The sequence below is a fragment of the Cavia porcellus genome, unplaced genomic scaffold (genome assembly GCF_034190915.1).
Source record: "Cavia porcellus strain 051 isolate PalLab524CR breed Dunkin Hartley unplaced genomic scaffold, mCavPor4.1 scaffold_7, whole genome shotgun sequence".
Lineage (NCBI taxonomy): Eukaryota > Metazoa > Chordata > Mammalia > Rodentia > Caviidae > Cavia > Cavia porcellus.
The window spans coordinates 15,663,746-15,680,627 of NW_026947490.1; the positions used below are offsets into that span (position 1 = coordinate 15,663,746).

A 16,882-nucleotide genomic window follows, 5' to 3' on the forward strand; every position below is an offset into this window, starting at 1 on the left:
AAGATAAAGACTACTATTTAAAAAACTCTTATGCCTACAAATTTGACAACATGGATGAAATGAATAAACTCCTTGAAAGACCCTGAAGCAATAGCAGTACCTACCTGATTCAAAGTTATTGGTTGATCTTATAATGGCCTTATAGTCTTATTTTCCTTCCAACAGAAGTCAATCTAAAGTCAGGGAATCAGTGGTAAAAAAGAAAACTCAGTGAATTGTCTGTGGTAAAAAACAAAACTCAGTGAATTGTCTGTGGTGATTCCAAAATCAAAAAGAATATGGATGGGCTGGGGGTTTAGCTCAGCAGCTAAGTGCCTGCCTGGCAAACACGAAGTCATGAGTTCGATCCCAGCACCACACACAAACACAAAAATATGGATGACCGTTCAGTGAGCCTCAGAAACCAGTCACTTGCTGGTTTACACAGCACATCCAAGTCTACACAGCACATTTGATTACTGTGCTTCACAGCTAAGACATTTTTGTTCTTGAACAATTACACTCTTCTATCTTTATCCCTATTTTTACATCACATATTTTTAAGGATAGAGAATTAGTTGTAGTTTTCTCCATATTTTGGATTTTTTCTGATCACAGCATGGTTTCATAAAATTTAGGTCTTAGAGGTATTTTCAGGGTCTATGAGGCTCCTGAAGTTAAATAAAAAAACTGTTAGTGTATGCTATGTACTTTTTTTTTCCTTGTTAGTTAAAAGTCTGTAGCAGTCATCAGATTCTTAAGGGAGTGCCTCACACAAACACACTACATCGCAACTTAAAGAGCATAGCCGCCTGGCCGGGAACAGTGGGGCTGAGCCTCGGAACCACATCCCAGCCTGGCAGACCTCTCTCTCTCTCTGTCTCTCTCTCTGTCTCTGTCTCTCTCTGTCTGTCTGTCTGTCTGTCTCTCTCTCTCTCTAACCTGGGGGTCACGTCACAGCTCCTGCCGGGAAGAGTGAGGTGGGCCGAGCAGCAGGACCCCATTGGCCTTGCTGACCACCCTCTCTCACCCAGAGGGCACAAGGCAGCTGCCCCACCCAAGGAGGGAACTGGGCCAAGCTGTGGGAAAGTGCTCTGACCTTACCTGCGACCTTCTTTCAGCCTGGAGAGTTCCAGCACTATTGCCACTGCCTGGAGGAGGGAGCAGCCCAGCTGAGGAGGGAAGCTTTGCTGCCACAGGGGGGAGCGGTATAGCTTGGGGAGGCTTTAGATCTACCTGAGAGGAGCCTGGCAACCTTCTCTTAATCTGAGGGCTTTGCTGCCCAAGGAGGGAGCTACACCACCAGAGGAGTCCCAGGAGTCCAGGACATAAGAGACAATTTCCAACATGCCCAGGGGAAGCTTGGAACAACACTTGAAGCTCGAAAATATAGGAAAATGACAAAACGACAGACCAAAATGCAATCTCAAACATCCAACCCATCCCAAGAAAGCCTAGGAGCCATGTACATAGAAGAAAATACATGCCACATACCTGAAATAATAGTAACTGAAATAAAGAAGCAGCTCTGGGAAGCCTTAAAGGAATTCAAACCAGAAATAATCTCTCAGGTAAAAGAAGAAATGATAAAAGAAATGAAGGAGATGCTGAACATATCTAAAGAAGACACAGTTAAAAATTGGAGGAACTAAACAAAAAGATAGAATCCCTGGATGAACAATATAAGAAACAAACAGAATATATAAAGCAGATGCAAAGAGATATACAGGAAATCAAAAATTCCATTGAAAGTTGTAAAAACCGCCTCAATGAAAGTGAAGATAGAATTTCAAACCTCAAAGACAAGATTGCAGCCAGTGAACAGGAAAGGAAAGATCTTTTAAAAATAACAAGAAATCAGGAAATAACAATTCAACACCTGCAAGATGACACAAAGAGGAACAACAAAGAAGGGAACAACATAAAGGATGTCAAGAGGATATTTAGAGAAGTAATAGCTGAAAATTTCCCAAACATGAGATTGGAAACTGATATCAAGATCAATGAAGCATACAGAACTCCAAATAGCCATAACCAAAATAAAACTACAACCAGACATATAATAATCGCCATCCCAGAAATCGAACAAAAGAATAGAATATTAAATAGAATATTAAAAACAGAGAGAAAAGACAGATCACTTACAAAGAAAAACCTATCAGAATCACAGCAGATTTCTCAGCACAAACAATAAAGTCAAGAAGAGCATTTCAGATCCTAAAGGAAAATGATTTCCAACCTAGACTGATGTATCTTGCAAAACTGTCCTTCAAAATTGATGGAGAAATAAGATACTTCCATGACAAAGAACAGCTGAAGAACTTCATGATCACCAAGCCAACCCTGCAAAGAATACTGAAAGACAGCCTAGATACATTTAGGAAAAAAAAACACTAAACAAAGCAGACAATTAAACAGAACAGAAAGATAAAGATGCAACAGGAGAAAGATAACATGTCAACCATAAACCAATATATAACGGTTATAACCATTAATGTAAATGGTCTCAATGCACCAATTAAAAGAAACAGACTGACAGAATGGATCAAGAAACAAAATCTAATATGCTGTCTACAAGAAACCCATCTAACCCAAAAGGATACTCAAAGACTAAGTCAAAGGATGGAAAACAATACTTCATGCAACAGGTACACACACACACACACACACACACACACACACACAAGCGGGGGTAGCTATTCTGTTTGAAGACAATGTCAACTTCAAGCCAATAATGATCAGAAGGGATAAAGAAGGTCACTACCTACTGGTTAGGGGAAAACTTCAAGAGGAAGAGATAACTATCTTAAATATATATGCACCAAATTCCAGAGCACCCAGTTATATAAAACAAGTATTAACAGAAATGAAAAACCAAATTAGCAGTAACACAATTCTAACAGGAGTTCTTAACACACCATTGACACCAATGGACAGATCAACCAGACAGAAAATCAGCAAAGAAATAAAAGAACTGAATCACACCTGTGCACAAATGGACCTGATAGACATATACAGAGTATTCCACCCAACAACAACAGAATACACATTCTTCTCAGCAGTACATGGATCATTCTCTAAAATAGACCATATATTAACTCACAGAACATATTTAAGTAAATGCAAAAGAGTTGAAATTATCCATTGCATGCTATCAGATCATAGCGCTATGAAATTAAAAATAAATGATAAAAGATACTGTAAAAATCCCACAAACATATGGAAACTGAATAACACACTCTTGAGTAATCAGTGGGTCACAGAGGAAATTAAAGAAGAAATTAAACAATACCTTCAAACAAATGAAAACACAAATACAACCTACTGGAATCTGTGGGATGCAATGAAAGCTGTCCTCAGAGGAAAATTTATTGCACTGAGTTCCACATCAGGAAAACAAAATGAATACAAATAAATAACCTGATGTTACACCTCAAACATTTAGAAAAAGAAGAGCAAGTCAAGTCCAAAGCCAAAATAAGAGAGGAAATTATAAAAATCAGAGCAGAAATCAATGCAATAGAGACTAAAAAAACAATCCAATAAATCAATGAATCAAAGAGTTGGTTCTTTGAAAGAATAAATAAAATCAACAAGCCCCTAGCCAACCTTATTTTAAAAAGGCAAGAAAAAGCTCAAATTCATGCAATAAGGAATGAAAAAGGCAAAATCACTACAGACTGTAGAAATACAGAAGATCTCAACACCCATTTCGAAAACCTCTACCCTCAAAGGTTTGATAACACAGAGGAAATAGATTCCTAGAAGCATATGAAGTATCAAAGCTAGGTCATGAAGATGTAAACCTGACGAATAACCCAATCTCTATTAATGAAATTGAAAATGTAATTAAATCTTTACCTACAAAGAAGAGCCCAGGCCCAGATGGATTCACTGCAGAATTCTATAAGAAATACAAAGAAGACCTAATGCCAACACTCCTCAAACTCTTCAATGAAACTAAAAGAGAAGCAATTCTTTCTAAATCGTTTCTAGAAGCAAACATTACTCTAGTACTAAAACCTGAGAAGGACCCAACTGAAAAAGAGAACTACAAACCAATCTCCCTAATGAACACAGATGCAAAAATCCTCAATAAAATACTGGCAAATAGGATGCAGCAAATCATCAAGAAGATCACACACTACGACCAAGTGGGATTCATCCCAGGCTTGCAGGGATGGTTCAATATACGTAAATCAATAAATGTAATCCACCATTTCAATAGAGTCAAAAGTAAGAATCACATCATCATTTCTATAGATGCAGAAAAAGCTTTTGATAAGGTCCAACATTCATTTATGATAAAAACCTTGCAGAAAATTGGAATAGATAGTCTTTACCTCAATATAACAAAGGCTGTCTATGACAAACCAACAGCCAACATCATACTAAATGGCCAAAACTTGAAGGCCTTTACTTTAAAATCAGGCACAAGACAAGGATGTCCCTTATCACTGCTCCTATTTAATATATTACTGGAAATACTAGCCAGAGCAATTAAACAAGAGAGAGAAATAAAAGGTATAAAGATAGAAAAAGAAGAAGTTAAATTATCATTATTTGCAGATGACATGATACTCTACATAGAAGATCCCCAAAACTCCATTGAAAGACTCCTAGATATAATAAATAAACTCAGTAACGTAGCTGGATACAAAATCAATACTCAAAAATCAATAGCATTCCTATACACTAACAACAAAATCACAGAGAAATAAGAGAAGCCACACCCTTCACATTAGCAACCAAAAAAATGAAATATTTAGGAATTACTCTCATCAAAGAAGTGAAAGACGTATACAGGGAAAATTATAATTCACTGAAAAATGAAATTGAAAATGATCTCAGAAAATGGAAACACATCCCTTGCTCATGGATAGGAAAAATAAATATTGTGAAAATGGCCATTCTGCCAAAACTTTTATACAGCTTCAATGCAATCCCCCCAAAAATACCATCAACATACCGCATAGATCTTGAGAAATCACTCCTAAAATTCATCTGGAGCAAGAAGAGACCTAGAATAGCAAGGACAGTTCTAAGCAGCAAAGGCAAGGCAGGAGACATCACAATCCCTGACTTGAAGTTATGCTACAAGGCAACTGTAGTAAAATCAACATGGTATTGGAACCAAAACAGAGCCAAAGGTCAGTGGAATAGATTAGAAGATACAACCACAATTACAAACACACTCAACCATCTTATCTTTGATAAAGGGGCCAAACATGTTCACTGGAAGAATGACAGTTTCTTTAATAAATGGTGTTGGAAAAACTGGCTCTCCATATGCCGAAAACTAAAAGTAGACCCATGCCTATCACCATGTACTAAAATAAAATCTAAATGGATCAAAGATCTAAATATTAAAAGAGAAACACTAAATCTATTGGAAGACAAACTGGGTAAAACCCTTGAAGACATAGGAGTAGGTAGAGAATTCATGAACAGGAGTCAAATCGCACGGGAAATACTCCCAGAGTCAATAATTGGGATCACCTCTTATTAAAAAGTTTCTGCACATCAAAAGAAATCTCCAACATAGTGAAAAGAAAACCCACAAACTGGGAAAAAAATTTTAGTGAAATGCCCCTCAGACAAAGGACTTCTGTCTAAAACATATAAAGAATTAAAAAAAATCAAACCCCCAAAATTCAAAGACCCAATCCAAAAATGGGCATCTGACATGAATAAACAATTCTCAGATGAAGAAATACAAATGGCAAACAAATACATGAAAAAATGTTCATCATCATTAGTCATTAGAGAAATGCAAATTAAAATCACACTGAGATTTCATCTCACTCCTGAAAGAATGGCTAAGATCAAGAAAACCACCAACAACAAATGCTGGAGAGGCTGTGGGGAAAAAGGAACTCTCCTGCACTGTTGGTGGGAGTGTAGACTGGTGCAACCATTGTGGAGATCAGTCTGGAGATTTTTCAGAAAGCTGGGATTGGAAGCCCTATTTGACCCAGCTATTCTACTTCTAGGCATATTCCTAGAAGAACTGAAAGCATCATACCTCAGTGATATTTGTGCACCCATGTTTATAGCAGCACAATTTGTAATAGCCAGATCTTGGAAACAACCTAAGTGTCCATCAACTGAGTAATGGATAAAAAAGTTGTGGTATTTTTATACAATGGAGTAATACTCAGCTATAAAGAATGATCACATTGAGATATTTATAAATAAATGGATGCATTTATTTATAAGTGAAATAAATCAAACTCACATGTATAAATACCAAATAGGTTCCCTAGTGTAAGAAATGATAAGAATACATAAAAGTATGTGGTAATCATGATTCCCAATCATATTGGTTTGAAGCCTTATAATGTTTTCACTCATTAATTGGAATGGTTTTAATCTGAGTTGTTCGGTTTTAGTATCTGTGATAGTACAAATAGCTATTTTGAAGAAAACAAGACATCATAATAGCTAGTGCTGATTTAATGTCATCTTGTTTTGAAGTCTCATCAAGCTGTTGTTCGTCTGTTTCCATTGGTTTTAACATGTTGTATCTTATTATTTTTATTATATGTGATAGTATAAACAAAATTTTTTATAGGCAAAGAGATAATATAGAAACCGTTGTTCATTTTCTGTTAGCTGGTTGTAAATACCCTGTGATTCTTTCATTCTCTTGAATGGCTTCACACAGTCTTGATATGCTTGATGCTATAGTATACGAAGTTATACTCAAATAATTCAAGGAAAGAGACACTATGGTGACTACTATTATGTCAGGTTATCTGGTGGTGAAACACAATGATGCTTAAATTGTTCGGTTCTGACCTGTGTTGTTCTGTTACTATGTCCTCTTTTATCTCAGTCTCCCCCCTTTTTTAAATTAATTAATTTTTCTTATTTTTTTAATTAGGGGAAAACTAAATTTAAAAATAGCCAGACAAATTATAGTAACATTTTTTATTCCTATTAACCTGATTTGAACCCCAGTATGCTCTCCCCATCTTGTTCTATCTGATTTTACTATATTCTGTTTTGTTTGATAGCATCAAGTTTGAGGGTATAGGCAACCACTTTGAAGGCAATAAGATTTACTATGATGCCCATTATGATTTGACTATTATCGTTTTTTGAAGGATAATAAGGTCTCCATTGTAGGTTTTATTGGTCTTGTTCTGTACTGTTTTGGTCAATTCTATTATACTTGATGATATAGGCAACTCTTTTTAAAATAGCAAGAGGCATAATGGTAACCATTTTTGATCACATGATATTCTATTTTTGCATCATGTACTATGCCCATCCTTCTGTTCTAACTGACTCTGTTTTGTTTTGTCATATTTGGTTTTATTCTCTTCAAAAAAAGTAATAAGAACTGTGGGAGTAATAAAACCCCAAAAATGTAATTGTTATTGTAAAAAAGGGAGGAAAAGAAAGTGGTCTAAAGGATATAACTATGTATATTTAAGTGTGTAGGATAGAAAACCATATTACTGAGTTTTTGTTGGATCATTGAACAGAACTGTCTGCAGTCTCACTGTATGAATGTCCAGTTTGTATGCTTTAATTTTGTACAACTATTTCTAAGATGACAATATGTAATCTATTAACTAGTGATTTATTACTGTATATTTTTTTCTTGAAATTCTGTATTACTTGTACCCTCTTAGTGCTTTGGGTTTTTTTTTCCTTTCTTTTTCTCTTTAAATAAAAAAAAGAGTATAGCCATGTGGGCTTTAACACAGACACTGCCAACAATCAGCCAAATGAACTTCAGTAAGTATCTTCCCTTTATAGGAGCTTTGCTTTTTAGTTTTGACAGAATACAGAGACAGAGACTTCAAAACTCTCCAGGATGCTAAAAAAGGTTTCCAACCTCCCATTCCTCTCCTAGTGTGTGTGTGCTCAAAATAGCATAAGAGACTTTTCTTACTCTGCACAGCTACCAACTGCTCTGAATGAGGATATGAGTAATATGGAGTTGACCTTGCTTAAGACTTCAAAGAATCTGACATTCCCAGGAGAATATCATGTGCTCAAATCAAGATGAATGACTACACAGAGCTTGGGAAGCGATTTTTCAGAACATTCAAACTTCTCAATAACCTTACTCTGATGACTGAGCCCTGGGGTACTGTAAGTATTTAAAAAGGAGCCATAAAGGAGAACTGTCAAAGAGACTGAGAAGGCAGGTAAAGGAGATATAAGAGTGATGTCCAGAAGATGAGATCTACATAGTTCAAGAAGGGAAGTGTAGGGAGCCGAGTGACAGGCATTGCTGCCTAGATGTCTCTCTCTCTCTCTCCTATGGGCACTGCGTCTGCCTACATTAACCATAATCCTCTTCTGCTTACGTCACTTATCCGGATGTGATGGTAACCCTGTTGTATTCATCTGTTTAACCTCTTCCTGTCCCAGCTCCCGCCCTTAGCCTATAAAAGGTGTGATTATTTTCTCAATAAACCGGAGGCTTGATTGGGTCACATCAACTTGCCTTCGTCTCTTTTTGTCTCCCCCATGTCTTTTATTTAATCCCCGTTTCCCCTCCAGGAGTTCTGAACTTGTTGATCTGCAGGCCGGATCAGGGAAGGAGGGGTCGGGGGTTTAGGTCAGTTAAGTGCCTGCTTGGCAAATGTGAGGTTGAGGTCGTGAATTCGATCCCCAGCACCAAAAAAAAAAAAAAAAAAAAAAAAAAATCCTTGGAGATTTAGCTCAGTGGCTCAAGATTTTACCTGTAAGAAGGGAAGGAATGACAAACTGCATTGAATACTGCTGCTTATGGATCTAGTAAGACAAACTAAGGAACTTACCACTAAAGATGACAAACCAAATGGAACTGGTAAGCTTGACAAATACTTTTCAGTGGAGTCCTGACCTAAGATCATCTGACTGTGGTGAATTTAACAGAATAGAGTGGGACATGGTGGTAAATACCTGACAACCCAGCACTCTGGGAGGCTGAGGCAGGAAGATTGCAGTATCAAGCCCAGTTGGGACAGTTTAGTGACTAGCCAGACCCTGTCTTTAAAAAAAAATGAGTTAGGGGATGAAGCTCAGTCCAGAGGTCCTAAGTTAACATCCAGTAACACATACACATACACACACACACACACACACACACACAATAAAAAAAAAAAAAAAAACAAGGGGTGGGGAGAGTGGAGAAAAGGAGAAAGCTAGGGCTACATATCAGTGGTATAGCACTTGTCTGGTATGTTTGAGGGTTTGTGTTTGATTTCCAGTTCTGCAAGACAGAAAAAAAAAAAGAAATGGGATAGTTGGTTTTTTGTTTTGTTTTTGTACTTATTTGGAAGTTATTTCAAATTTCTAAAACACTGCAAAAATAATGTCATATATACACACCATTTGTCTAGACTATTTGAGAGTAAGTTATAGATAAGATATATATCTTTCCTAAGAACAGGGATATATCTTAAAACTATATAGTTATCAAATTCATAAAATTCCACTGATTCAATATTTTATCAACATATTCCAATTTTTTCCAGTGTTGGGGATTGAACCAAAAACCTCGCACATGGTTAGTGCACACTCCACTACTGAGCTACATCCCAATCCCCTAAAGCAGTGATGGCAAACCTTTTAGAGCTTTCAGTGATACAAACTGCCTGCTGAAGCACACATGCCACTACTGCCCTAGGCATTCTTTATTACCATTATAGGAGCCAAGAGAGTCAGGTACAGTATTCTGTTTAGCTATCATACATCTAATTTCCTTTCTCCTGGAACATTTCTACAACCCTTACTACCTTCTGGGAAGATAGCAGAGTGATAAGAGCAGGGAAAGATCCTCTCGAGATCTGGTGTCCAGCCACTAGATACAGCAATGTGAGGAAGAGAAGGCAAAGTGAAGAAGAGAAGGACAAGGAAAGTTCCTGGACCCAGGGAGGATCTGAAGTGAGAATTGAAGCCCACAGGGAAAGTGAAAAAAGAAACTTCAGTCAAGAAGGAGGTGGGAAAAGGCACCTTCTCCCTGAATCAGGATTTACTTACAAGGGAGAAGCAGTTCAAACCTATGGACACAAAGTGATTGCTAGCAATCCCAGAGATGCAGTACAGCAAAGGGGCAGCGGATACCATGGACTGCACTCAGGGGTAAGTGGCGGCAGATTTGGCCCTCCAGGGGGAGAGGGTAGTTGGTCAGGATGCATCTTGGAGAGGGGCCAACTGAGCTCAGAATTCAGAACAACTGCTGGCTGCATCTGGTACCTCCCGGCTGAGTTCAAGCCTGCAGAAAGTGCACTGACTGCAGCAGCGCGAACAGGTCTGGTTCTCCACCCTCATGGCCAAAAACCAGCCTGAACTTCAGAGCAAAAAAAGGTGCAGGCTTAGTGACAATACCCACTACCCTGCCATAAAGTTACTGCTGACTTGTTGGGAGAAATCAACATGGATCTGAACCATCTCCACACGTCATCTATCAGTGACAGCAGAGACGAAGCTTAAAGTGGACACTTTCCTCTCTTCTTGTTGTTGTGCTATGTTTTGGTGTTTTTCTTCTTCACTGTTTGATCTTATTTTTTATATGAGTATGAATGTGGTTTCTAGAGGTTTTTTTGTGATTGTTGTACTGTTCTGTCCCTCTTGTTTCTTTCTTCTCTCTTTCCCTCCTGTCTTCTGCATCAGTTTCCCGAAGTTTGCAATCCTCCTTTGTTCTCCAGCCTTGCTTCCAATCGCTTTCTCTTCTTCTATTTCTGTATTTTCTCCCCCAGCCCCTATTAAATTTTCTTCCCTGAGGGTAAAATTGACATATTGAGGGCTTATTTACTGCATACAATTTTCTGGCTTGTTTTAGATTTTTTTTTTAAATGTAACTACAAATCTAGTTCATATGGTTAAAGGTGGCAAATTAATAGTTACCTAACTCTGTCATTTTCCAGGCTATTTGATGCTATTGTTATTGCTGACTGCACCACATTAGTCAAAAGTGACATAATTGTTCTAACCAGCTGTTTTTCCTGATATACCAAGACTGAGATTGAGAAGGAGCCATATGAGGCCAGTGCCAAAGAACCAGGGGCTGGGCCAAGAAGGCAGCAGTTTCTCATCCACAATAAAGTGAAGAGGCAGGATCTTGCAACAGACTCAAAACCCAAAATCCAGTTACACCCAAAAGACACCTTGGGGAAATAGTCATTTCCAAAGGATTTTAAGTACTAGTAATAAAGCTACTCACCACAAGCATCAACCCAGGAGTTAAACTAAAAAAAAAAAAAAAAAAAAAAAAAGAAAGAAAGAAAAAGAAAAAAAGAAAATGCAACAAGATGCAACCCCAGACATCCAGTTCACAAAAGGCAAACCTAGAGGTGGGACAATCTGAAAGTACCTCTCAGAACTGCTAACAACAAATGAACGAGGCTCTAGAAAAATACAATCCTTTTTTTGTATTGCCATTTTTTTTTTTTACTGCGGCAAATATTTTCCAATTTTAATATTTTCTAATATCCAGTTATATGTCACTAAGTATATTCATATTATTGTACCATTACCACCATAAGTCTCCAGAATGTTTTTATATTCTCCTACTGAAACCCTGTCCCTATTAAACACAAATTCCATATTACCAACTGCCATGGTCCTTGGTAATTAACACCATTCTACTTTTTATTTGCATAAACCCAGCAATATATGGTTAGAATTATTATTTTTTTATTTTAAAGAAGGTAAAATTAAACAGAACAAAACAAATCATAAGAAAACAATTTTAAGAGACACAGGTTTCAAAGCAAGGCCACTGTATATCTTCACTGTCTATCATATTGTCTCTTGTTTTCTTCCAAATAGTTGTCCACATCTTCACACACAGTGAATACATACTAAACATTATAGTATTAAACTAATCAGAACAAGATGATGAAGGCTTTTTAGGTCTTCAAGACCAGACAATAGGGAAGTCAACAATGGCTGCTGTAATGTCTCATTCTCTTTGAAACAGCTGTCGGTATCTTTACATACACTGAAATTAAACATAAGAGACTAGACTAATATCACTCTGAATAGTAAATAATAGTATTGCTAGATTTTATATCATAATGCTACAGAATTAGCACTGAGTATTTTAGTGTGTCTTCTCGTGCATTATACAATCTGTTCCCGTAAACTGTTTAGAAATTATACACATGTAGAAATTCTACACATGAATCTCTACATGTATACCTATCCTTTGTGTATTATAAGGGAAAACAGATCAAAACAAGACAATAAAAAAGAATTCCTAGAAAAACTAGAAACAAAAAAGACACAATACTAGGTGATCTACAGTAGTTACTATGCTGTCTCTTGTTATTTGCAATAGAATTGTCTACATCATCAGGCATAATATAATTGAACACAGCATTACATAGCAATTTTAATAAAAACACAGCATTGGAGACATTGTAGGACTTCAAAAGCAGTTAATAATCAAACCAGAATGAGTATCTTATTGCATCTTGTCATTTTCAGAGTAGTTGCCTCTACTCTTCGACTTGAACTATCAAGTATACCAAATTCAAATAAAATCAATCAAGACAAAACAGTGGTCTAACAAACCAGATTCATATAAGATCAGTCATAGTAAGACAATGTAAGTAATACAGGGCTTCAGTTTAATAGGAAATTAAGGATAGTTACCATAGTATATCCTGCTATTTTGGGATAGCTGTCTGTGTCCTCAAATGTAGTATGAGTAGACAGACTGGAATAGAATAAAATCAAATTAAACAGAGCGATCAGACTATATGTGGCTTTTAAATCCTGATACACTATTAACAATGTTCTCTGCCTTCCTTTTTTAGACACTTCCTCCCCTTTCCCTTCCTCAGGGTGCTTTGTATATTTTGGGTCCCACTAACTCCTTGTTTTTAGATTAAGGGGGCAACCCATTGTCTGTCTGAGTGGTGCTGAACCTTTTTACCCCTGAACTTGATCTTGAGCTGTATTCCTTTACTTACTAAAGCCTCAAGGTTTTCCTTCCTTATAACTGAGTAGTTCTCCACTGCACAAAAAGTGTCATGACTTTCCAACCTGTCTGCAGCTGCTGGAATGAGTTGTCCCTAATTCTCTCTGGTTCCCTGTCACATAGAGCATCGTTTTCTCATCTTTGACTTTCAATTTATTAACCCTCTTTCAGGTAAAGTATATTTCCTATTCAGAGCATCTCAATGGATCCTATGCCCTGATATACTATGCCTGTGTTTCTTTTTGTTAGCATATCAAGGCCATCTATATTAAGATATTATAGCCAACTGTCTCTGCCTCAACTCTGTTATTTTATTTTTCTGCTATTATTTGTCCACTTTTCTCCTTCATTCCACAGTCTGCCCCATTCATTGAGGCCTCACTGCCACTGTTGCTGGAATCCTGGTATTTTTTTCTCTCTCTCTAGAATGTCCTTCAGTATTTTTTGTAGGGTTGGATTGGTGGTCACAAACTCCCACAGTTACTCCTTGTCATGGAAATATCTTGTTTCTCCATTAATTTTGAGAGAGAGTTTTGTAGGGTTTATCAATCTGGGTTGGAAATTATTTTCTTTTAAGGCTTGGCCTACTTCACTCCAAGCTCTTCTTAATTTGATAGTTTCTGTTGAGAAGTCTGTTGTTATTTTGATGGATTTTCCTTTATAGATAATCCGTTTGTTTTCTCTGACCACTTTTAATATACTGTTCTTCTGCTGAATTTCTGGGATCTTGACTATTATGTGTCTGCGTATAGATCTGTTTTGGTTGTAGTTGGGTGGAGTTCTGTATGCCTCATTTATCTGGATATCATTTCTTTTTCCTATGCTTGGGAAGTTTTCCTTAACTATTTCTGTGAATAGCCTTTGTATTTCATTTGTGTTTACTACTGCTTCTTTGCTCATGTTTTTTATTCTTAAGTTATAGATCCTCTTGTTGCCTTCTAGCCTTTGAATTGTTACTTCCTGGTTTCTTGTTATTTTTAATAGGTCTTTTCTTTCACAATCACACATTGCAAATCTATCTTCAAATTTTGAAAGGCTAGCCTGAGTTTCTGTCAGGGCATTTTTGTCAGCTTTCAATGGAGTTTTTAATTTCCTGGTAATCTCTTTGGATCTGTTTCATGTATTCTAGATTTTGTTTATATTCTTCACCAAAGGTTTCTCTTCTTTTTCTAGGTTCCTCCATTCTTCTATCTGTGTCTTCTTGAGAGGGGCTTAGCATTTCTTCTATTAATCTTTTTATATCTTGCCTCACTTGAATTAGAATTTCAGTTTTAAGTTCGTCTATGAGGTCACGAAGGTTTTTTCTTTATGCCCACTAATGCTGTGGCCGATACTGCATGATTGCTGCCCTGGATCTCTTCTGTATTTACCTCTGCTGGACTTATTTTCCCAGGGTCAGAGGCTGGAAGCTTTTTCTTATTTCTTTCTCTTATCATGTTTTTGGTTTCTTTGAGACAGGTACATGGTGGAGGTCGCCGGCACTCTTCATATTGCTTACCATTTTTCTGAAGTGTGCTGAATGAGGGCTTGCTGCCTTCTCCAGTTTGCTGTTATCTGAGGGGCACACAGGGGCGATGTAGGCTAGCCACTCTTCTCTGAGCCAGTCAACCGGCGACTGCCTTCAGCATGTTAGTCTGTGCTGTGTGGATGTCACAGGTTTGGGACAGTTTAGTCCCTGGCTATTGGGTCCTGACCAGGGGCGTGACCCAGCCCAAGGAGATCCCACCAGTCCTCTCTGGGCCTGGGGCAGCTTACTGATGCCACTGTGGTTCTGGGTTCAGGCCTGTCCTGCCCAACTCCAATATATCCTCCAGCTGGTCACACCCTCTGCGGGACCCAATTTCCAGCACTCACCATGAATTAATGCAGCTCTCCAATTTGGCTCCACTCTACACTGCGCTGCATCTTCCCACCAAGAGCCCCAGACTCACCAACTCCTGATTTTGGCGGCCGCGGCTTTAGTGTGCCCACAAATCATCAGACTCTAAGGCACACCTAGCATAGCGTGGGACCAGGCGGGCATCTGGTTGAGCCTTTCATCCATGTTTTTCCTTCCTTTCTCTTTTTCTTTTTCTTCAGTTTCTTTCTGGGTCATGAGAATCCCTCTCCTTTCATCTGGTCTTTTCCATGTTGTTAAATTCTAGCATCTGAGTTGTTTTTCTCAGAGAGGCTCTCTACCCTGCTACCTATCAAGCCGTCACCTTCAGAACTCTCTCTGTTAGAATTATTATTATCTTTTAAGGAAGCTAAAAGGAGAGCATGTACAATTTCAGTTTTGCTATACTAATATTCTTATTTATGATTTCTGATTCTCTGTATTTGTTTCTGTTCATCTGAAATAAAAGATGCTGTTTGAAATAAGGTGTTTGAAAAAGACCCCTCTGAGGTGGTATTTCTCTGATTTATATTTTCATTCCTTGATGATATATTATATGTTTATTTGCTTCAGATGCTTCTCAACCTATGATGGGGTTACATCTCATCAAACCCATTATCAGTTGAAAATATATGTTGAAAATTCACTGAATACATTCAACACATCAGACACCATTGCTCAGTCCAGTTGACTTTAAACCTGTTCAGAATACTCATATTAGCCTTCAGTTGGGCAAAACCATCTAACACAAAGTCTATTTTATAATAAAGCATTGAATATTTCATGTAAGTTATTGGCTATTATGCTACAAGTGAAAATAAGAAAGGTTGTTTTTCCTAGCACTTGGGAGGCTAAGGCAGGAGAATCACTGCAAGTTCAAGGCCAGCCTGAACTGCATAGTGAAACCCTGTCTCAAAAAACACAAAAAATAAAATTAAAAAAAAAATGAATGGTCGTACTATATCACCATATGGGGAAAAAATCAAAGTTCAAAATTTGAAGTATGGTTTCTACTAGGTTATATTGTTTTCACACCATCATAGTCAAAAATTTATAGTCAAATCACCATAACTTAAGACCACCTTTATGTCATTTAGACATGCCAATTCAAACAAATGGAGGGAGTCCCTCTATTCTATGTCTTCAGCACCAACAACATGGAAGGCATGTAGCAGGCACTAAGGAAATACCTGTCTAGCTCTAGCTCTAAGTACATGTTATATACTTGTCTATCTCTAACCACATATCCAGAATTTTATCTTTTGATTTTTAAGATCTATTCCTTTTTTTCTAAAAGTCCATAAACATACTTGGACATTTTTGCCTACTCAGTGGATAAATGGAGGAGCTTTTTCCCCCCAAACTGAGCATGTGTTTCAAAAGGGAATAATACTCTTTTATCACCTGTTTTGTGGCAGTTAACTAGATGAATTTTGAGTCAATCACAATGACACTCATTTTAGCACCAAAACAAAAACAACCAAGTTGCTACAGAGGCAATGTGGCAAGGAGTGTGGTTTGCTTGCCACAGTAATTTATGAGCTTGGGTTATTATTATTACTATTATTGGCACTGAGGATTGGACAGCCTCTCACTTGCCAGGCAGGCATTGCGCTGCTGAGCTATACCCCCAGCCCAAGCTTAGAGTTTTCTGAGTACATGATAAAACTTTTGAACCAGAAGCAAATGAGTGGTTGTACCCTGAATAAAGAGGTGAATACTAAGGCAGATAGCTCCAAATAACATTTGTCCATATGCCTATGGTATATAGGATATTCAGAATAACAAAGTTTCTAAATGTGGATATATCCCCCAATAATAATAGAACTCCAAATCAAGATCTTAACATAAATATTGTCTTGAGCTATTGATACTTCAGAGGTGTTTTCAGAAACAATCATAAAACCTTCCCTTAAGGGCCTGTTTTCAACTCGGGATTTCTAACTATAAAACTCAAAATAAGATTACTGTCATAAATTATAATTCAGAGTGTCACAAGACATAATAAAATAGTAGGGCTAGACCTGAAAGACTCTTCGGAAATCAGAACTATCAGATAACAGACTTTAAAATAATAGTGTGGGGAGGAACAA

General features: G+C 37.4%; 1 protein-coding gene across 9 annotated transcripts in view; it reads right to left on the reverse strand.

Moving 5' to 3' along the window:
- Positions 1–16,882, reverse strand: part of Znf382 (zinc finger protein 382) — a 124,546-nt gene that overhangs the window by 107,147 nt on the left and 517 nt on the right. For 8 of the 9 annotated variants that reach the window (XM_063252117.1, XM_063252125.1, XM_063252116.1 and 5 more), the window contains exon 2: positions 12,586–12,649. The exons of the other annotated variant lie outside the window; for it this stretch is intronic. The gene's annotated coding sequence lies outside the window, so the exon portion shown is untranslated. The remainder of the gene's footprint in view (positions 1–12,585; positions 12,650–16,882) is intronic. 9 annotated transcript variants of the gene reach the window in all.